This window comes from Mugil cephalus, chromosome 23, assembly GCF_022458985.1.
Source record: "Mugil cephalus isolate CIBA_MC_2020 chromosome 23, CIBA_Mcephalus_1.1, whole genome shotgun sequence".
Classification (NCBI taxonomy): domain Eukaryota; kingdom Metazoa; phylum Chordata; class Actinopteri; order Mugiliformes; family Mugilidae; genus Mugil; species Mugil cephalus.
In genome coordinates, this window is record NC_061792.1 from 10892539 (window position 1) to 10915905 (window position 23367).

Genomic DNA, 23367 nt, shown 5'->3' on the forward strand with positions numbered 1-23367 from the left:
GACAACCAGACTGAAATCATGGAGACAAACATCAGATCCATGTTGGACAGACTGACAGTCCACTGGTCTACAAAGAGCAGCATGGACATGATGGAAAGTAGTTGTTGTCCATGTACAGACCTTAAATATGGAGTCCAGCTGTGTTTGATGCTGATGAACAGACTGATCACTGAGAACATTTAAACTCTGCTGCTTCACTCTGTGAATGAATCATCAACAATTAGTTCACATTATTGTCTCCACCATCTGTAATCAATGTGTGTTTTCCCTACAAACATAAACCACAGTGAGTTAATGATAGTGTGTTGTGTAGTGAATGTTCTGATCAGAATAATCTCTACTGTGACATTAACAAAGAGGTGAAACCACTGATCAAAAACCTGATGGTACTAAATACTGGGCCCCAAGAAAGCTGGTTGAGAAATTTGGGACAGAGGTGGAGGAGATGCTGAAGCTCAAGGTGACTGAACTGAACGATCCAGCTCGGAATGGTGCAGTCTGGTGGTTATTATCTTAAAAAACTTTTTTTTAAAAATGGGTCCCTCAACATATGCATCGACTTCAGGGAACTCGTCACCATCTCAGAGTTTGACGTCATGCCTTGAGTTGATGATCTGGTGGAGACCCCAGTCGGATGTTTCCAGTTCAAGGTGATGCCCTTTGGTATGGAGCTCCAGCTACCTTCCAGCACCTGATGGACAGACTGCTCCAGGGGTGTGATCACTGCAGTGTACCTGGATGATGTAGTGATCTCACCAACACCTGGTCTGAGCATGTACAACATGTCTACCTGGTCCTCCTAAAAGTCCAGCAAGCAGGGCTTTAACTTAACCCTGCCAAGTGTGAGTGGGCCAGATGTGAAACCTGGTACTTTGTCTGTTGGGAATAGAAAGTTGGGAAGTGGAAGCCATCCAAAACTGCCCTCAGCAAAGGACCAAGAAGGAGGTGTGGCCCTTTGTTGGGCGTAGTCCGATGGTACAGGAAGATTGATCCCCAGTTTGCCACGATCGCAGACCCCTTCACAGTGTTGACTGGTCAGAGTATTGTCAAACTGCCTTTAACATTTTGAAGTATCTGTGCTCATCACCAATGCATAAGAGTCCAGATTTTACCAACAGATGCCGTGTCCAGTTGGATGCCTCAGCAGTTTGCCTTGGAACAGCCCTGGACCAAGAGGACGCTGGAGAAGAGCACCAGTACAGTCCTGTACTTACGTACAGGAATGGGTGGCAAACTCCTGCCATGTGAGACCAGGAACTCCACAGTGGAGAAGGATTTGATTCAACTGAATGTTGTTTGCTCTAATTAAAGCGTATTTCTCAGTATTAAAGACTGTTTGAAAACCTATATTATAGTGAAAATGTATCTTAGATATTTCTGAATGTGTTGTTAAATCCCATTTTTTTGTTGTTTCTATAGAAACGAAACATTTTTCATATTGCCAATTATTATTTTTGTGTCATGCCCACTGGGAGGGGCTTATCATTTATAAGGCATTTTGTTCATGTTTGTTTTGTTGAGAGTTGGTGTTACAGGCTGTGTTTTGACTCAGTGAAGAGTCTATTGCAGCACACCGAACGCTGGCAGTTTTTGTTATTTTGTAAATATTTGTCTCGCTGTGTTGAGAGACTGGTTAAATAAACACCCACAAATGTCGACACAATATTTTTTCTCAAGAGAAACCTTGCTACAATTTTAAATTGAATCATAACTTACTTCTTAACAGTTGAGGGTTCTTGTCTTTTAAAGTCAATGATGGCATCCTTTGATAGATCACTCTTCATAGACACACAGCTGGGTTCTGGTTTAAAGTCGTCAGATTCTTCTCTCTGATGACTCCTAGGAGACAAACATGAAAAACATTAGCTCACAGTTACTGAAGCTGCTATAAAAACTAGAAAGAGCAGATCACTGTGGACCAACTGGACCACTGAGACCAGCTGAAAACCTGACTGAACACAAGGGGGCGCTCACTGACTGATGTTGAGCCTTTAATGTAAAGAACAGAGTGACACTGCAGACACTCATCATACTGTGTTAAAAGTATCCATGTGTAATGATTTACTTTGACCAACTGAGACTAAACTAAATTATAAATCTCATACTGTTGCACATTTGAATAGTTGTAAAACGCAATAAAAACTGGTAATGGAAGCACCTACATTTTGAAAAATCTCTAAAATATCTAAAGCTAAAACATTTTTATGCTCTCATGAGGTGTTTTTTTGTTTTTTCAGATGTATCGATATAAAAGCTCATTGCAAAAGTGCAATGGAAACACATTTTTGGTATTCACAAAACACCTGTCATAGAAACACGTACAAAGCACAATTGTACCTTACCAAAATTTCTGAAATATTACTTTTATTTTGCAAAAGTCAGTAATGTAAATGCAGCAACTAATAGTTTACCTCTGATCATCAGGAGAAATTTGTCCTTTAAAGTCTAAAGAGAAGAGTTTTGAATTGTCACTCTTGAATGAAACACAACTGGGTTCAGGTGAGTCTGGTCTCTGATGGATGCTGAAAGAAAAAAAAAAGTAAAGATGAACTCACTGAAGCTCAGACAATCAGTTAAACAATTTCTAATATTTCTGTACTTGCTTTTTTGTGTTGGTTTTAGATGGAGGGACTCCCCCCTCTCTGTCCTCACACTGATCCATGCTGCTGGATTGACTCACACACACTTTCTACCTTCACCTGCAGAGGAAACACAAATCATTCACCTGAACATCAAATCCTTGACATCATTTCTGCTGTAAAAACATCAGCTGCTCCTCATTAGAGACTCTGACACAGGTGAGCAACGAACTGGAACGAGTCCGGCTTCGCTGTGATGGACTCAGAACAGGTTAGACTGGTTCAACAGCAGCAGTTGAGTTTATTTAACAACATTAAACAATTACTGTTCACTTGAATTAATGCTGCCCCCGAGACACACCTGTCTATGCGCACAGTCGACAGACACATAATGGCGGATAGATTTACAGTCGCCTCCTTCATATACTTTATATTTTCAGCTCCGTCTCAGTTAACATGAACTATTTCTAAAGTGTTTCTGTTGGAACTAAACTGACGTCAAAGAGTTAAACATTATAAACAGAGTTTACACAGAGAAAAGTATGTGCGTCACAGCGGAGGTGAAAGTGAAAGTAACTTTAGATTTAAATCTGAGGCTGGATCCAGATTAATGAAGATTTAATCATTTAATTTAATCTGATCATCATACGGTTTGATTCCAGTGAATCATTTATCTAATAATAATGTAGACTGATCTTTAAACAGAGTGATACAAACTTAATAATGAAATAAGAAGTGAACATCTTCTACAAACATTACAGAGCAGAAAACATTAAAGTTACTGAAGACAAAAAAAAAAAAAAAAAAGTTTTAAAGCTTTGAACAAATCAAACTTACAGTTTATTAAACCGGTCCACAGAGATGAACAAGACTCCACTCCAACCTGGACACTAAACAGGTGAGTTACTTCCTGGAATGAGGGAGGGTTTTACCTGTGATAGAGAGAGGACAGGTTAGAAAAGGGGAAGATTTTCAAAATAAGATGACAGGCTATCAGTTCTTGATTCATTTAACTACTTTTGATGTGAGACTGGAATAGCTTTCTCAAATGTGTTTAATGTTTCTTTAATTGTGTAATGACTCATCTTCTCAAATGAAACGTTTAAATGTGATCATGTCCTTGAACGGTCCTTGGATGATGAACAGAAAGTGGAGACACAGTAAGATGATGACTATGTTCATCTGTTGAGCTTCTGTTGGTGTCATGTGTTGTTTAGTGTTTAACTTTAATTCTGGCCTTTTATGGAATCGGTTAGAAGAAAAAAAAAACGAGGATTACATTAGATATTATTTAAATCACTGTTCATCTTCAAATGAAAACAATGTCTTATTTCAGGTTAAGAAACCAACTGTGAATCCCCCAGTAAAAATCTTCTCTTCTCAAACTATAGAATCGTTGATGTTTAAATTACATTTGATTACTTGTGGTCACTATCATGATCACTGCCCTCTAGTGGTCACTGTCAGTAACCACATGACACAAATTACAATACAGATGGGACAAATATACACACAAACAATCAGCAACAACAGAAAGATTTATTGATGATGGAAACTTAACATAGAATATTACATAGAATATACATAGTTCTTAATGTGTCTGAATAATTTTAGAGGAACTGGACTTTATTTGTCAGAATTACGCACTGCCTACTGCGCTAACGAGGCCTAAAAAAAACGTCAAAATTGACGATTTTTCGTGCTTTCACATAGGGGGAATGGTTCGAATCCCTTCAAGGTTGAATGAACTCTCGGTTGTTTGTAAATTGTGAAAAACGATAATGCAGCTGGGCCTAAAGGCCGGTTAGCTCAGATGGTCAGAGCGTGGTGCTAATAACGCCAAGGTCATGGGTTCAAGCCACATACTGGCCATCTACAGGATCTCTTTTGCAAACACACCTTACTCTGAATGGGAGAAACCATCTCAAACCTATGGAAGATAATTATGAGTTGATCACAGGAGCTACTTCCTGGTAAGTATGATCCTTGTTGGCTGTACCATTTAATTGATTCTTTCTGCTTCACAGTGACCCTTCTGTGTGACCAAGGGATGCAATAGATATGTGTCTGACACCAGATCAGAGAACTGAGGGTTCCAGTCCCTTTTGTCATCGGTAACTTGTGTTTTTCTAGGATGGCAGCCAGACTGTTAGCATAGAAGAAATACCTTACCATCATCATTCTTGATGTGTGTCCGTAGCCACGACAGCAGATTAATTGATGAAAATTGCAACCTATACCACAGAATCGGTCACATCAACAACAAAACTCGTGCCCTGTGTGAGGCTCGAACTCACGACCTTCAGATTATGAGACTGACGCGCTGCCTCCTGCGCCAACGAGGCCCAAAACCCTAAAAATTTATGATTTTTCGTGCCTTCACATAGGGGGAATGGGTTGAATCCCTTCGAGGAGAAAAATTGTCTGTTACTGCAGGTGTTCTTCGTACCCTACAGAATTCTTATAGTCTGCGAATTCTTTTGACGAAATGTCAATTAGCAGCAGTACATGTGGGTATATGCTGAAGCAATTCTATGTTACCAACCTGCTTTTGAGGCTGTGTCTGGGTTCTGTAACACATGTTTTTAATAGCACCACATCACTGACTTCATATTCATTCTGTACTAAATAAGCAGGAGATCTCCACAACATATACATGAATACGTTCAACAACAGAACTTGTACGGACATTTAAAGGTCAAGCCAAACTCCTCTTCTAGGGTCAGCTCCTGGCTGGATGGACCATCCACACTGTCAGTTTTATGTGCTTTTTTTCTTGACCGTTTAAATCAGACAGAAATACAGTCGTCAGTTGTTAGCAGAATATTCTTGTACTTGTTTTTCCAAAACCAAATACAAAAAGAACAAACTTGTTCTTTCAGAAGAACATGAAAGATGACGGATGAAACAGAACATGGGAAAATAGATTCAACAGAAGAGCAGATCATTTCTCTGAACTTAATTATACCCTACATAACAAAAACACAACTATTGATTAATGGACTAATCACCTCCACATCCTTTAACTGTTTTCAGTTTTCAGTGGAGAACAGTTTATCAGTTGTACATGTTCATACTACTTACACATTAAACTAGTCCACTATTGTCTGCCAGGCTTTTTCTCCTCCTTTTTAATTGCTCTGGTGTTGCCATTTTTTCTTATAATGTTCTTTAATTCTTCATATTGTTCAACAAGCAGCTCTGGTTCAGCGACGGTGAAGTAAGAGGCGCGTCCGTGTCCAATTTTTCCTGTCGGTGATTATGCGATCGATCTCGTGGTCTTCTTAAGAATAACGTGAACACGCACTTTTCTGAACAATCCACACCTGGCTTGATTAAGCTGCGTCTTTTTATCCTGGACCAGCTGCAACCGATTAATCCAAGAAAGCACCAACAAGGTTTAGTCAAGCCGGGCTTGCTCACTTATCCCGGATGTCTTTATCCAGCGTTTGTGCAATACCCCCCTGAGTGATATAAATCCTTGTTATGGCATCAAATATCGTGTATTTTACCAAAAGTGTAATTTTGTATATTGATGCACATCACAGAGGGGAGAAAGGAGCGATTGTTTGCTGTATCCAAGGGTGAATCGAGGCTGTAGATTATCCACTGGACGTGAGTGAGTTCATGATTTACATGTTGAAAAGAAGTTATTTAAGTTCATGTAGGATAAGTTGTAATAACATGTTTGAATACTGAAGTGAAATAAACACTTACGTGCGTCAATCTGTTTTAATTAATACATGTATTCAAGTTACTTTTGTGCGAAAGTACTACAACGTTTTGCTAATACACTCACAGTTTGTCCAATTTGACATCAATTACTTTAACCAACATAGCATCAGCTGCTAATTTTATAGTATACGGCTCCTTTTATATTTACAGTTAATGTAATAAAAGAAAACTAATCAACAAACCTGCACCGTGTAAGTTTTCATTTAAACTGGAGTCAGAAGTTTGAACACGTTACTGAACCGAATGAGAAGACGTGTCCACTCTTTTGACTGAAAGTGTATTAATTGATTGATTGATTTATGTGTTTTTGTTTTTTGCATAAAAACACATACAAATTGCACAAAGCACAACACAAATTCTCATTTTAACTCATATTTATTTATTTTCTTATACACCACAAATAATCCATCTATTCAAATGGTACAATGTTTTACTAATTTACTTAATTAAATCAAACCAACCTGCCAAAATTAAATTAATTTACATTCATTTATTATATTCAGTATCAGGGTTATTCTCATTTCAACTTCAGTGTCCTTCTCCTTCAACTTTCTAAACTTTATACATCCACTACACTACATGCACTCTGACATCTATAATCACTGTTTACAACCAGATCTTTTGATAAGGAATATGTTTTTATATTATAAGCAGATAAATCCACCATGAAATAATCTTACAGCCTGATAATAAAATTATTACACTAATGACCACAGGAAAGTATTCATCATCGCAGTAATATCATGAGAACATTTCCCACTTTTACTTTACATCTTTTGTAGTATTTTCAATGTTTCTTGACACAAATAAAAATAAAATAAGTAAATAAATAAAAATAAATTAAAACAAATGTATAGAACTGACCTTAAACTTTCCATGTAGAAGAACTATTTTGGCTTAAGTGCTAAAGAGTAAATGTAACAACACACTTATACTGTTATTTCCTAACAATGGTAACAGACACGTGGATGAAGCTCTCCTCTTGACTCCATCTCCCAGTAACATGGTCCAGTCAGAGTCTCTCTACACACAAGCTGCTGCTGATTCAACCTCTGGATCATCAGGACTCAGCTCATCCTCTCTCAGCTCACATACCGTCCTGTTTAACTTTTCTTCCACCTATAGAGAGAAGAAGAAAGAAGAGAGGAGATGATTTAGTGTTTCCAGAGACTCTTTTGATCAGGTGTCAGTCAATGATGCAGCACATCCAGTATAAAGAGCAGCAGGGACTTCAGTCCTGTTCAGAGCAGCTGTGGAGCTCAGCCAGCTTCCTTTCAGCTTCATGTTAACGTGTTGGAGCTGGAAGCTCACAGACCTGCACAGACTTTTAGCATCAAGTCTGTTTCCTCTGCACATTTCTCTCAAGTCCACAGAGGACTGCTGAGAGTCATCAACGCTTCATTACTGCACAAACACTTTAGTGATGGATTTCCAGCTGTTCCATTTCAATAAAGAGTCTGAGTGTGTTGATGAACATCTCATGTGTTTCTAAAGCATCAGCTGACTAAGAAACATTGAAGATATCTGATGAAACTAATGACAGAGACACAGATGTGATGACTGGACCTCAGCAGAGGTTCTGCTCTGTAGAAAGACCACATGGTTACTAAATGTAATGATGGTTCTGTGATTTACAGGCTTCAGTCAGATGATCTCAGAGCTGTGACAAAGATGAAACTGATCAGTTGTTTAGTTTTGAGGTGAGAGAACAAAGGTCTGAGATCAGATCTGATGAATGAGGACCACTGTCTCTATTCATCTAGTAAGGCTGTCAGCTGGAATCCACATTTATTTCTGAAAACATCAACACAACAAGCTTCAGGATGATCTGATTGTCTGACTGTTGTCTCTGTCTTTCTGTCCAGTCTGTCTCCATTCTCCTCTGACAGCATCTCTGAAGAAAACAGCAGCAGGTTTCCAGGAAACACTTTAGATTCTGTGTCTAGTACAAAACTATTGAAAGAAGAATGAACTGACTCCAACCCTCCACTCACCTCAGAGTCACAGTCTTCAGTCTACAGTCTGGACTCTCCACAAGATCAATAAGCTGCTTCATGTCTGAATGCTTCAGGTCATTTTCACTCAGGTCCAGATGTTTCAGATGGGAGGGGTTGGACTTTAGAGCTGAGGCCAGAAAATCACAGCTGATCTTTGACAAACTGCAGCTCCTCAATCTGAATAAAGAATAAAAGATGTTAATAAAATCATTGATAATCAATCAGTTGTGTTCAGGTTTTAATGTTCAGATCAACATTACTACGTCCTAATCAATGAGCTGTTCTCTAAAATGAGCAGAGTTACTTTGTCCTTCTGTTATTGTGGATCATCATCATGTCAGAATCTACACACATCATCCAAACATCAACACAACATTCAGACAACTATTCATGTCAACACACATCAATAACATGCTGCTGACCTCAGTCAAGTCTCTCATTACAGGATCAATATCAAATCACACATGTCGAAAACAAACTGTTCATTAGTTCATTGGTTCCATGACCTTCTTCTTCCTGTATTTGGTGTTTCAGTAGGTTGGTGTCGTTAAAATGTTAAAGGACAAGTTTATATTTTCAAGTCTGTCTTCAAACAACAGTCACATGTCAGATGAACATTACAGAGTTCTTAGAATTCCTACTGTCCACACTGACTGTGAAGTGGTCTCTTCCTAACACAACTACACTGGAAGAAATGACTTGATGAGTTTCTCCACAGACAGTATGAACAGAAAGAATGATTCCTGACTCCAATAACTCTTTAAATGTACATGTGAACACTAGACTGGTCCTGATTTGAGATCAGACCGACCACCGATGACTGAGGAGACACCTGCTGATATTAATAACATGATGCTCCTTCATTTAAACCAACTGTTGCTGGTCCATTTTCTACCTGTCAATCCAGACAAGAGAACTGTTTAATGTGATAAAAACATTCAGTGAACTGACCTCAGAGTCTCTAGTCTACAGTTTGGACTCTTCAGTCCATCACACAGCTGCTTCACTCCTGAATCCTGCAGGAAGTTGTTACTCAGGTCCAACTCTTTCAGATGGGAGGGGTTGGACTTCAGAGCTGAGACCAGATAATCACAGCTGATCTCTGACAACCAGCAGCAACTCAATCTGAATAAAGAATAAAAGATGTTAATAAAATCATTGATAATCAATCAGATGTGTTCAGGTTTTAAAGTTCAGATCAACATTACTACGTCCTAATCAATGAGCTTTTTTCTAAAATGAGCAGAGTTACTTTGTCCTTGTGTTATTGTGGATCATCATCATGTCAGCCTTCTACACACATCATCCAAACATCAACAAACATTCAGACAACTATTCATGTCAACACACATCAATAACATGGAACTTGGTTCCATGACCTTCTTCTTCCTGTATTTGGTATCTCAGTAGGTTGGTGTCGTTAAAATGTTAAAGGAGAAGTTCATATTATCAAGTCTGTCTTCAAACAACAGTCCAGTGACATGTCAGATGAACATTACAGAGTTCTCAGAATCCTACTGTCCACACGACTGTGAAGTGTCTCTTCCTAACATAACTACACTGGAAGAAATGACTTGATGAGTTTCTCCACAGACAGTATGAACAGAAAGAATGATTCCTGACTCCAATAACTCTTTAAATGTACATGTGAACACTAGATTGGTCCTGATTTGAGATCAGACCGACAACCGATGAGTGAGGAGACACCTGCTGTTATTAACAACATGATGCTCCTTCATTTAAACCAACTGTTGCTGGTCCATCTTCTATCTGTCAATCCTGACAAGAGAACTGTTTAATGTGATAAAAACATTCAGTGAACTGACCCCAGAGTCTCCAGTCTACAGTTTGGACTCTTCAGTCCATCACACAGCTGCTTTACTCCTGAATCCTCCCAGGTTCTTGTTGTTACTCAGGTCCAACTCTGTCAGATGGGAGGGGTTGGACTTCAGAGCTGAGGCCACAACTTCAAAGTGTCTCTCCGAGAGTCCACAGCCAGGAAATCTGTCATGACACATAAATATAAAATATGTTAATACGAATGAAGACACTTTATTATTTTGTTACACCCTCTGCATTTTCACTGGCTATACAGGTGTGTTCGGCCTGTGCCTAATCACCTTAATCAGCCACACCTGAGAAGACTGACTAAAAGGCCTGTTGAAGAGTCCCGAGGATGACTTTTCCACTGCAGAAGCTCACCATGGCTCACCAGTTTTTCTGTTCCTTCTTGTAAAATAAATATTTTTTGAAACTCCATCATGTGTCTCCACTTTTATGTTGCGCCTCTCGAGCCGGGACGTAACAATTTACTTCATGCATTTGATAATAAACAGTTGGACTCATCCTGTTTGACATTTTGTTTTTCACATCAGTGAATCAGCTTCTTATCTGACATGACACAATGATTCTCATCAGTTTCTCTTAAACCTGCAGACTTTTAAACTTTGATTTGTTTTAATCTGCAAATGAATGAAGATAAATGGAGTTACAATGAGGCTTCTTCCACACAGTCTGTCAGTGTGATCTGATCTAATGTCTAACTCCACAAAGTCATCATGATTAAAACGATTAAAATGTGGATTCCTTTATGGGACATTTAGAGCAGATTAGAAATAGCCAATTGATGTCTAATTACATATATTATTCAACGGACAGCTCCAATGTACTGTATATATAAATAAAGAACGATGAATACTGTTTGATAGGGTGATAATTGAACAGTTTAAATATTGAATGAACTTAACTAATCTAAACTGATTTATGTTAATCACATGTGGACTCACTGAGCCTTTCTGCAGTTCCTCACAGCTGGAATCAGTCTCCATCGTCCCCGCCATGATGTGTTGTACTTCTTCAGGTCCAACTCATCCAGAACCTCCTCTGACATCTGCAGCATGTAGGCCAGAGCTGAGCAGTGGATCTCAGAGAGTTTCTTCTTTGATCTGTTCTCTGACTTCAGGAACTCTTGGATCTCCTGATGAACTGAGAGGTCGTTCATCTCCATCAGACAGTGGAGATGTTGATGCTTCTGTCAGGAGAAATGTTGAACATGTTCATCTTCTTAAGGTTGTTGTGCTCTCTGGATGATTTCTGGACTGATCTGTGTCTGACCCAGCAGACCTCTTAAACAGTCTCTGGTTGGACTGCAGACAGACGCCATGAAGGAAGCGAACCATCAGGTCCAGGTGACCATTTTTACTCTCCAGGGATTTCTCCATGGCTCTGTTCAGGAAGACATCCAGAGTTGAGTCATTGAAGTTTTGTCCCAGGAAGACCTGCAGCACCTCTGTCTTCCTGTTGGTGTAACAGTGGATCATGTAGACTGCAGCCAGAAACTCCTGAACACTCAGATGGACGAAGCAGAACACCTTGTCCTGGTACAGTCCTCTCTCCTCTTTTAAGATCTGTGTCAACACTCCTGAGGACACTGAGGCTGCTCTGATATCGATGCCACACTCTGTCAGGTCTGACTCATAGAAGATCAGATTTCCTTTCAGCAGCTGATCAAAAGCCAGTTTTCCCAGAGACTCAATCATCTCCCTGGTCTCTGGACTCCAGTGTGGATCTGTCTCAGATCCTCCATCATACTGACTTCTTCACTTTGGTCTGAACACCAGGAAGTGGATGTACATCTCAGTCAGGGTCTTGGGCAGCTCTCCTCTCTCTATGGTTTCCAACATATCCTCCAGAACTGTAGCAGAGATCCGCAGAAGACTGGGATGTGACACATGATGTGGAGGCTTCGTGATGTCTTGATGTGGGAGATGATGCTTGCTGGCCTGCTCCTCATCTCTGAATCTTTCCTGAAGTACTCCTCCTTCTGGGGGTCAGTGAACCTCTGACCTTGTCACCTGTCAACACACTCAGGAGGGACTGATTGGCTGCTGCAGGTCATGTGGTTATCCAGAGGTGACAGAGGGAAGCAGTTTCCCCTGATGAGGTTTGTCAGCAGCACATCCACTGAGTGGACTCTGTAACATCAGTCAGGATCTCAGTGTTGTGGAAGTCCAGAGGAAGTCGACACTCATCCAGACCGTCAAAGATGAACACAACCTGGAACTCTTCAAAGCTGCAGATTCCTGCTTCTTTGGTTTCAGTGAAGAAGTGATGAACAAGTTCCACCAAGCTGAACTTTCTCTCTTTCAACACATTCAGCTCTCTGAAAGTCAATGGAAATGTGAAGTGGGTGTCCTGGTTGGCTTTGTCTTCTGCCCAGTCCAGAGTGAACTTCTGTGTTAAGACTGTTTTCCCAATGCCAGCCACTCCCTTTGTCATCACTCTTCTGATTGGTTTCTGTCTTCCAGGTGAGGCTTTAAATATGTCTCCTGGTCTGATGGTTGTTTCTGGTCTGTCTAGTTTCCTGGATGCTGTTTCAATCTGTTTGACCTCATGTTCATCATTGACCTCTGCAGTCTCTCCCTCTGTGATGTAGAGCTCTGTGTAGATCTCATTCAGAAGAGTTGAGTTTCCTGCTTTAGCAATCCCCTCAAACACACACTGGAACTTCTCCTTCAGATTAGATTTAAGTCCACGACGAGCTCCATCAGGAGTTCCTTCATGAACACACAAGAGGTAATTATTTAAAGAAAGAAATATCAATAAATATTCTAATATTTAATTCCCCTGAAGAGTAAGTGTCTGAATATGTTGTGTTTCATCTCTTGAGACATTTGTAAACGTTTAATTCATTCATCAGGTTCAATGTTCATAGAAATCCTCTTACTTCTCTGCAGACGATCAGCCAGCTCCTCCTGCTTCATTCTCCTCAGGAAGTTCAGTGTGATCTTCACAAATGCCTCTCTGCTGCTCCTCCTCTGCTCTTCATCCTACCCTCCAACACCTCTCATCCTCCCTCTGACTCTTAAGCATTCTGGTAATCTGGACTCAGATCCCTCTGAATCTTCTTCAGCTCCTTCTTCACAAAAGTGACAATGTTGTCCTCCAGCAGCTGGAACAGAAAACTTTGTGAATGAGAATCAGACTGAAATCATGGAGACAAACATCAGATCCATGTTGGACAGACTGACAGTCCACTGGTCTACAAAGAGCAGCATGGAGATGATGGAAAGTAGTTGTTGTCCATGTACAGACCTTAAATTATGGAGTCCAGCTGTGTTTGATGCTGATGAACAGACTGATCACTGAGAACATTTAAACTCTGCTGCTTCACCTGTGAATGAATCATCAACATTAGTTCAATTATTGTCTCCACCATCTGTAATCAATGTGTGTTTTCCCTACAACATAAACCACAGTGAGTTAATGATAGTGTGTTGTGTAGTGAATGTTCTGATCAGAATAATCTCTACTGTGACATTAACAAAGAGGTGAAACCACTGATCAAAAACCTGATGGTACTAAATACTGGGTCCCAAGAAAGCTGGTTAAGAAATCTGGGACAGAGGCGGAGGAGATGCTGAAGCTCAAGGTGACTGAACTGACCGATCCAGCTCGGCGTGGTGCAGTCTGGTAGTTATTACTTCAAAAAAAAAAGGGTCCCTCAACATATGCATCGACTTCAGGAAACTCGTCACCATCTCAGAGTTTGACGTCATGCCTTGAGTTGATGATCTGGTGATTATGGTGATGCCCTTTGGTATGGAGCTCCAGCTACCTTCCAGCACCTGATGGACAGAGTGCTTCAGGGGTGTGATCACTGCAGCGTACCTGGATGATGTAGTGATCTCACGCAACACCTGGTCTGAGCATGTACAACATGTCTATCTGGTCCTCCTAAAAGTTCAGCAAGCAGGGCTGTAACTTAACCCTGCCAAGTGTGAGTGGGCCAGATGTGAAACCCGGTACTTTGTCTGTTGGGAAGAGGGGAAGTGTGCCCACAGGTTGATAAAGTGGAAGCCATCCAAAACTGCCCTCAGCAAAGGACTAAGAAGGAGATGTGGCCATTTGTTGGGCCTAGTCCGATGGAACATGAAGTTTGATCCCCAGTTTGCCCTTCACAATGTTGACTGGTCAGAGTATTGTCAAACTTCCATTAACATTTTAAAGCATCTGTGCTCGTTACCAATGCATAAGAGTCCAGATTTTACCAAGAGATGCCGGGTCCAGCTGGATGCCTCTGGCCCAAGAGGACACTGGAGAACAGCACCAGTACAGTCCTGTACTTACTGTATGTACAGGAATGGGTGGCAAACTCCTGCCATGTGAGACCAGGAACTCCACTTTGGAGAAGGATTTGATTCAACTGAATGTTGTTTACTCTAATTAAAGGGTATTTCTCAGTATTAGAGACTGGTTAAATAAACACCCACAAATGTCGACACTATTTTTTCTCAAGAGAAACCCCACTACAATTTTAAATTGAATCATAACTTACTTCTTAACAGTTGAGGGTCCTTGTCTTTTAAAGGCAATGTCAAAATGCTTTGATTGATCACTCTCATAGACCACAGCTGGGTTCAGGTCTAAGTCGTCAGGTTCTTCTCTCTGATGATCCTAGGAGACAAACATGAAAAATATTACCTCACAGTTACTGAAGCTGCTATAAAAAACTAGAAAGAGCAGATCACTGTGGACAACAGACCACTGAGACCAGCTGAAAACTGAACTGAACACAAGGGAGCGCTCACTGACTGATGTTGAGCCTTTAATGTAAAGAACAAAGTGACACTGCAGACACTCATCATACTGTGTTAAAAAGTATCCATGTTGTAATGATTTACTTTGACCAACTGAGACTAAACTAAATTATAAATCTCATACTGTTGCACATTTGAATAGTTGTAGATATCGCAATAAAAAACCTGTAATTGAAACACCTACATTTTGAAAAATCTCTTACACTCTCATGAAGTGTTTTTTCCCCCCAGATATATCAATATCAAAGTTCATTGCAAAAGTGCAATGGAAACACATTTTTGGTATTCACAAAACACCTGCCATTAAAACACGTACAAAGCCAAAATTTCAGAAATATGACTATTATTTTGCAGAAAAGTGTTATGGAAAAGCAAAAACTAATAGTTTACCTCTGATCATCAGGGGAAATTTGTCCTTTAAAGTCTAAAGAGAAGAGTTTTGAATTGTCACTCTTCAAGGAAACACAGCTGGGTTCAGGTGAATCTGGTCTCTGATGGATCCTGAAAGAAAAAAAAAGTAAAGATGAACTCACTGAAGCTGAGATAATCAGTTAAACAATTTCTAATATTTGTGTACTTGCTTTTTTGCGTTGGTTTTAGATGGAGGAACTCCCTCCTCTCTGTCCTCACACTGATCCATGCTGCTGGATTGACTCACACACACTTTCTACCTTCACCTGCAGAGGAAACACAAGTCATTCACCTGAACATCAAACCCTTGACATTATTTCTGCTGTAAAAACATCAGCTGCTCCTCATTAGAGACTCTGACACAGGTGAGCAACGAACTGGAACGAGTCCGACTTCACTGTGATGGAGTCAGAACAGGTTAGACAGGTTCAACAGGAGCAGTTGAGTTTATTTAACAACATTAAACAATGTCTGTTCACTTGAATTAATGCTGCCCCCGAGACACACTTGTCTATGCACACAGTCAACAGACACATAACGGCGGATAGATTTATAGTCGCCTCCTTCATATACTTTATATTTTCAGCTCCGTCTCAGTGAACATGAACTATTTCTAAAGTGTTTCAGTTGGAACTAAACTGACGTTAAAGAGTTAAACATTATAAACAGAGTTTACACAGAGAAAAATATCTGCGTCACAACGGTGGTGAAAGTGAAAGTAACTTTAGATTTAAATCTGAGGCTGGATCCAGATTAATGAAGATTTAATAATTTAATTTAATCTGATCATCATACTGTTTGATTCCAGTGAATCATTTATCTAATAATAATGTAGACTGATCTTCAAACAGAGTGACACAAACTTAATAATGAAATAAGAAGTGAACATCTTCTACAAACATTACAGAGCAGAAAACATTAAAGTTACTGAAGACAAAAAAAAAAAAAAAAGTTTTAAAGCTTTGAACAAATCAAACTTACAGTTTATTAAACCGGTCCACAGAGATGAACAAGACTCCACTCCAACCTGGACACTAAACAGGTGAGTTACTTCCTGGAATGAGGGAGGGTTTTACCTGTGATAGAGAGAGGACAGGTTAGACAAGGGAAGATTTTCAAAATAAGATGACAGGCTATCAGTTCTTGATTCATTTAACTACTTTTGATGTGAGACTGGAATAGCTTTCTCAAATGTGTTTAATGTTTCTTTAATTGTGTAATGACTCATCTTCTCAAATGAAACGTTTAAATATGATCATGTCCTTGGATGATGAACAGAAAGTGGAGACACAGTAAGATGATAACTATGTTCATCTGTTGAGCTTCTGTTGTTGTCATGTGTTGTTTAGTGTTTAACTTCAGTGTGTTCTGGCCTTTTGTGGAATCGGTTAGAAGAAAAAAAACACGAGGATTACATTAGATATTATTTAAATCACTGTTCATCTTCAAATGAAAACAATGTCTTATTCATTTCAGATTAAGAAACCAACTGTGAATCCCCCAGTAAAAATCTTCTCTTCTCAAACCATAGAATCAAATCGTTGTTGTTTAAATTACATGTGATTACTTGTGGTCACTATTATGATCACTGCCCTCTAGTGGCCACTGTCAGTAACCACATGAAACAAATTACAATACAGATGGGACAAATATACACACACAAACAATCAGCAACAACAGAAAGACTTATTTATGATGGAAACTTAACATAGAATATTACATAGAATATACATAGTTCTTAATGTGTCTGAATAATTTTAGAGGAACTGGACTTTATTTGTCAGAATGACGCACTGCCTACTGCGCCAACAAGGCCTAAAAAAATCGTCAAAATTGACGATTTTTCCTGCTTTCACATAGGGGGAATGGTTCGAATCCCTTCAAGGTTGAATGAACTCTCGGTTGTTTGTAAATTGTGAAAAACCATAATGCCACTGGGCCTAAAGGCCGGTTAGCTCAGATGGTCAGAGCGTGGTGCTAATAACGCCAAGGTCATGGGTTCAATCCCCATACTGGCCATCTACAGGATCTCTTTTGCAAACACACCTTACTCTGAATGGGAGAAACCATCTCAAACCTATGGAAGATAATTATGAGTTGGTCACAGGAGCTACTTCCTGGTAAGTATGATCCTTGTTGGCTGTACCATTTAATTGATACTTTCTGCTTCACAGTGACCCTTCTGTGTGACCAAGGGATGCAATAGATATGTGTCTGACATCAGATCAGAGAACTGATGGTTCCAGTCCCTTTCGTCATTGGTAATTTGCGTTTTTCTAGGATGGCAGCCAGACTGTTAGCATAGAAGAAACACCTTACCATCATCATTCTTGATGTGTGTCCGTAGCCACGACAGCAGATTAATTGATGAAAATTGCAACCTATACCACAGAATCGGTCACATCAACAACAAAACTTATGCCCCGTGTGAGGCTCAAACTCACGACCTTCAGATTATGAGACTGACGCGCTGCCTACTGCGCCAACGAGGCCCAAAAAGCTGTCAAAATTGTCATTTTTCGTGCTTTCACATAGGGGGAATGGTTCGAATCCCTTCACCGTTGAATGAACTCTGTTGTTTGTAAATTGTCTGCAGGTGTTCTTCGTACCGTACAGAATTCTTTCATTCTGCGAATTCTTTGGAAGAAATGTCAATTGGCAGCAGTATATGTGGGTATATGCTGAAGCAAAACTATGTTTCCAACCTGCTTTTGAGGCAGTGTCTGGGTTCTGTAACATGTGTTTTTATTAGCACCACATCACTGACTTCATATTTATGCTGTACTAAATAAGCAGGAGATCTCCACAACAACAGCATTATACCTCAAGCATTGTGGAGTCCAGTGACAGAACTCTTTTTTCTTGACCGTTTAAATCAGTTAAATACAGAAATACATTGTCAGCAGAATCTTTTTGTATTTGGTTTTCATCTGCTGCCCGGTCCTAAGTTTGTTCTTTAAGAAAGATAAGGGATGAAACAGAACATAGGAAAATAGATTCTATAGAAGAGCAGATCATTTCTCTGAACTTAATTATACCCTACATAACATGAGTAACATGTACTTCTATGTGCCACATTAAAGCAAAAACTCAACTATTGATTAATGGACTAATCATCTCCACATCCTTTAACTGTTTTCAGTTTTCAGTGGAGAACAGTTTATCAGTTGTACATGTTCAGGCTACTTACACTTTAAACTGGTCCACTATTGTCTGCCAGGCTTTTTCTTCTCCTTTTTAATTGCTCTGGTGTTGCCATTTTTTATTATAATGTTCTTTAATTCTTCATATTGTTCAACAAGCAGCTCTGGTTCAGTGACGGTGAAGTCGGAGGCGCGTTCATGTCCCATTTTTCCTGTCGGTGATTCTGTGATCGATCTCGTGATCTTCTTAAGAATAACGTGAACACGCACTTTTCCTAACAATCCACACCTGGCTTGATTAAGCTGCGTCTTTTTATCCTGTTCCAGCTGCAACCGATTAATCCAAGAAAGCACCAACGAGGTTTAGTCAAGCCGGGCTTGCTCACTTATCCCGGATGTCTTTATCCAACTTTTGTGCAATACCCCCCTGAGTGATAAAAATCCTTGTTATGGCATCATATATTGTTTATTTTACCAAAAGTGTGATTTTGTATATTGATGCACATCACAGAGGGGAGAAAGGAGCGATTTTTTGCTGTGTCCAAGGGTGAATCGAGGCTGTAGATTATCCACTGGACGTGAATGAGTTCATGATTTACATGTTGAAAAGAATTTATTTAAGTTCATGTAGGATCAGTTGTAATAACATGTTTGAATTCTGAAATGAAATAAACACTTACGTGCGTCAATCTGTTTTAATTAATACATGTATTCAAGTTACTTTTGTACTAAAGTACTACAACGTTTTGCTAATACACTCACAATTTGTCCAATTTGACATCAATTACTTTAACCAACATAGCATCAGCTGCTAATTTTTATTTATTATTATTTAAATCTTTTATATTTACAGTTAATGTAATAAAAGAAAACTAATCAACAACCCTGCACCGTGTAGGTTTTCATTTAAACTGGAGTCAGAAGTTTGAACACGTCATTGAACCGAATGAGAAGACGTGTCCACACTTTTGACTGATAGTGTATTTGACTGATTGATTTATGTGTTTTTTTTTTTGTTTGTTTTTTGCATAAAAACATATAAATTGCACAAAACACAACACAAAAAAAGCAAGGCTCCATTCTCATTTTAACTCATATTCCTTTATTTTCTTATAAACCACATATAATCCATCTATTCAAGTGGTACAATGTTTTACTAATTTACTTACTTAAATCAAACCAACTTGCCAAATTTAAATTAATTTACATTAATTGATTATATTCAGCATCAGGGTTATTAATTTGGCAGTAAGTGATTGTTTTTATATTTGCAATTAAATCACATTGCATCACAACATTTTCTCAACAACTTTTTTTGTATAAAATACATACAACTGGAAAAACAACAAAATACACACAGACAACATAGCTGAAAATAATGCCGGTCTTTATGTACTATTCTCATTTCAATTCAGTGTCCTTCTCCTTCAACTTTCTAAACATTATACGTCCACTACACTACATGTATTCTGACATCTATAATCACTGTTTACAACTAGATCTTTTCATAAGGAACATGTTTTATATTATAAGCAGATAAATTAAATTATTACACTAATGACCACAGGAAAGTATTAATCATTACAGTAATATCATGAGAATGTTTCCCACTTTTACTTTACATTTTTTGTAGTGTTTTCAATCTTTCAATTCTTGACACAAATAAAAATAAAATAAGTAAATAAATAAATTAATTAAAAAAAAGCTGAACTAAAGCTTTCCATGTAGAAGAACTATTTTTGCTGTAGTGTTAAAGAGTAAATGTAACAACACACTTATACTGTTATTTCCTAACAATGGTAACAGACACGTGGATGAAGCTCTCCTCTTGACTCCACCTCCCAGTAACATGGTCCAGTCAGAGTCTCTCTACACACAAGCTGCTGCTGATTCAACTTCTGGATCATCAGGACTCAGCTCATCCTCTCTCAGCTCACATACCGTCCTGTTCACTTTGACTTGCACCTTTAGAGAGAAGAAGAAAGAAGAAAGGAGATGTTTTAGTGTTTCCAGAGACTCTTTTCATCAGGTGTCAGTCAGTGATGCAGCACATCCAGTATAATGAGCAGCAGGGACTTCAGTCCTGTTCAGAGCAGCTGTGGAGCTCAGCCAGCTTCCTTTCAGCTTCATGTTAACGTGTTGGAGCTGGAAGCTCACAGACCTGCACAGACTTTTAGCATGAAGTCTGTTTCCTCTGCACATTTCTCTCAAGTCCACAGAGGACTGCTGAGAGTCATCAACGCTTCATTACTGCACAAACACTTTAGTGATGGATTTACAGCTGTTCCATTTCAATAAAGAGTCTGAGTGTGTTGATGAACATCTCATGTGTTTCTGAAGCATCAGCTGACTAAGAAACATTGAAGATATCTGATGAAACTAATGACAGAGACACAGATGTGATGACTGGACCTCAGCAGAGGTTCTGCTCTGTAGAAAGACCACATGGTTACTAAATGTAATGATGGTTCTGTGATTTACAGGCTTCAGTCAGACTGATCTCAGAGCTGTGACAAAGATGAAACTGATCAGTTGTTTAGTTTTGAGGTGAGAGAACAAAGAGTCTGAGATCAGATCTGATGAATGAGGACCACTGTCTCTATTCATCTAGTAAGGCTGTCAGCTGGAATCCACATTTATTTCCTGAAAACATCAACACAACAAGCTTCAGGATGATCTGATTGTCTGACTGTTGTCTCTGTCTTTCTGTCCAGTCTGTCTCCATTCTCCTCTGACAGCATCTCTGAAGAAAACAGCAGCAGGTTTCCAGGAAACACTTTAGATTCTGTGTCTAGTACAAAACTATTGAAAGAAGAATGAACTGACTCCAACCCTCCACTCACCTCAGAGTCACAGTCTTCAGTCTACAGTCTGGACTCTCCACAAGATCAATAATGTTTCTGCTGTCTCATGTCTGTTAATGACTTCAAGCGTAAATTTTCACTCAGGTCGAGAATGATTTCAAAATGTGTCACGTTGTGGTTTTGGACTTTTCTTAAATGAGAGTGAGGCCCTTTGGAAAATCCCTACAACTATTCAGACAACATTGCATGCTCAACACTACATCAATAAAATGCTTCATGACCTCATCAATGTTCTCATTACAGGTAATATTCAATAAACATACTAGTCGAAACAATGTGCTTTTTTCAAGGGACCAGACTGACTTTTCCTTTGTATTGGGTATCTCATTAGCTTCTGCGTTAAAATGTTAAAGGACAAGTTTAATATTTTCAATGTCAACACACAATCAATAACATTGCTGCTGACCTCATTTCTAGTCTCTATTTACATGGATCATATATCAAATCACACATGTCGAAAACCCAAACTGTTCATTAGTTCAATGGTTCCAGGGACCTTCTTCTTCCTGTATTTGGTATCTCAGTAGGTTGGTGTCGTTAAAATGTTTAAAGGACAAGTTTATATTTTCAAGTCTGTCTTCAAACAACAGTCACATGTCAGATGAACATTACAGAGTTCTTAGAATTCCTACTGTCCACACTGACTGTGAAGTGGTCTCTTCCTAACACAACTACACTGGAAGAAATGACTTGATGAGTTTCTCCACAGACAGTACGAACAGAAAGAATGATTCCTGACTCCAATAACTCTTTAAATATACATGTGAACACTAGACTGGTCCTGATTTGAGATCAGACCGACCACCAATGACTGAGGAGACACCTGCTGATATTAACAACATGATGCTCCTTCATTTAAACCAACTGTTGCTGGTCCATTTTCTACCTGTCAATCCAGACAAGAGAACTGTTTAATGTGATAAAAACATTCAGTGAACTGACCTCAGAGTCTCTAGTCTACAGTTTGGACTCTTCAGTCCATCACACAGCTGCTTCACTCCTGAATCCTGCAGGAAGTTGTTACTCAGGTCCAACTCTTTCAGATGGGAGGGGTTGGACTTCAGAGCTGAGACCAGATAATCACAGTGATCTCTGACAACCAGCAGCAACTCAATCTGAATAAAGAATAAAAGGTGTTAATAAAATCATTGATAATCAATCAGATGGTGTTCAGGTTTTAAAGTTCAGATCAACATTACTACGTCCTAATCAATGAGCTTTTTTCTAAAATGAGCAGAGTTACTTTGTCCTTGTGTTATTGTGGATCATCATCATGTCAGCCTTCTACACACATCATCCAAACATCAACACAACATTCAGACAACTATTCATGTCAACACACATCAATAACATGGAACTTGGTTCCATGACCTTCTTCTTCCTGTATTTGGTATCTCAGTAGGTTGGTGTCGTTAAAATGTTAAAGGAGAAGTTCATATTATCAAGTCTGTCTTCAAACAACAGTCACATGTCAGATGAACATTACAGAGTTCTCAGAATTCCTACTGTCCACACTGACTGTGAAGTGGTCTCTTCCTAACACAACTACACTGGAAGAAATGACTTGATGAGTTTCTCCACAGACAGTATGAACAGAAAGAATGATTCCTGACTCCAATAACTCTTTAAATGTACATGTGAACACTAGACTGGTCCTGATTTGAGATCAGACCGACCACCGATGAGTGAGGAGACACCTGCTGATATTAACAACATAATGCTCCTTCATTTAAACCAACTGTTGCTGGTCCATTTTCTATCTGTCAATCCTGACAAGAGAACTGTTTAATGTGATAAAAACATTCAGTGAACTGACCCCAGAGTCTCCAGTCTACAGTTTGGACTCTTCAGTCCATCACACAGCTGCTTTACTCCTGAATCCTCCAGGTTCTTGTTGTTACTCAGGTCCAACTCTGTCAGATGGGAGGGGTTGGACTTCAGAGCTGAGGCCACAACTTCAAAGTGTCTCTCCGAGAGTCCACAGCCAGGAAATCTGTCATGACACATAAATATAAAATATGTTAATACGAATGAAGACA

The 23367-nt window shown here is 39.2% G+C and overlaps 1 long non-coding RNA gene, 4 other non-coding genes and 1 pseudogene across 5 annotated transcripts; 2 read left to right on the forward strand and 4 right to left on the reverse strand.

Annotated features, from left to right (window-relative positions):
* Positions 1–4377: 4377 nt before the first annotated feature.
* On the forward strand, positions 4378–4451 carry trnai-aau. The gene has a single exon. It is a non-coding gene; the product is annotated as a tRNA-Ile (tRNA).
* A 400-nt stretch (positions 4452–4851) lies between these two features.
* On the reverse strand, positions 4852–4924 carry trnam-cau. The gene has a single exon. It is a non-coding gene; the product is annotated as a tRNA-Met (tRNA).
* Positions 4925–6681: 1757 nt separating this feature from the next.
* Positions 6682–23367, reverse strand: part of LOC125001214 — a 21665-nt pseudogene continuing 4979 nt past the window's right edge.
* trnai-aau lies at positions 17267–17340 on the forward strand. Its single transcript has one exon. It is a non-coding gene; the product is annotated as a tRNA-Ile (tRNA).
* On the reverse strand, positions 17741–17813 carry trnam-cau. The gene has a single exon. It is a non-coding gene; the product is annotated as a tRNA-Met (tRNA).
* Positions 19544–21359, reverse strand: LOC125000828. Its single transcript, XR_007111403.1, has 2 exons — positions 21308–21359; positions 19544–20429 (listed from the first exon to the last, which is right to left on the reverse strand). It is a non-coding gene; the product is annotated as an uncharacterized LOC125000828 (long non-coding RNA).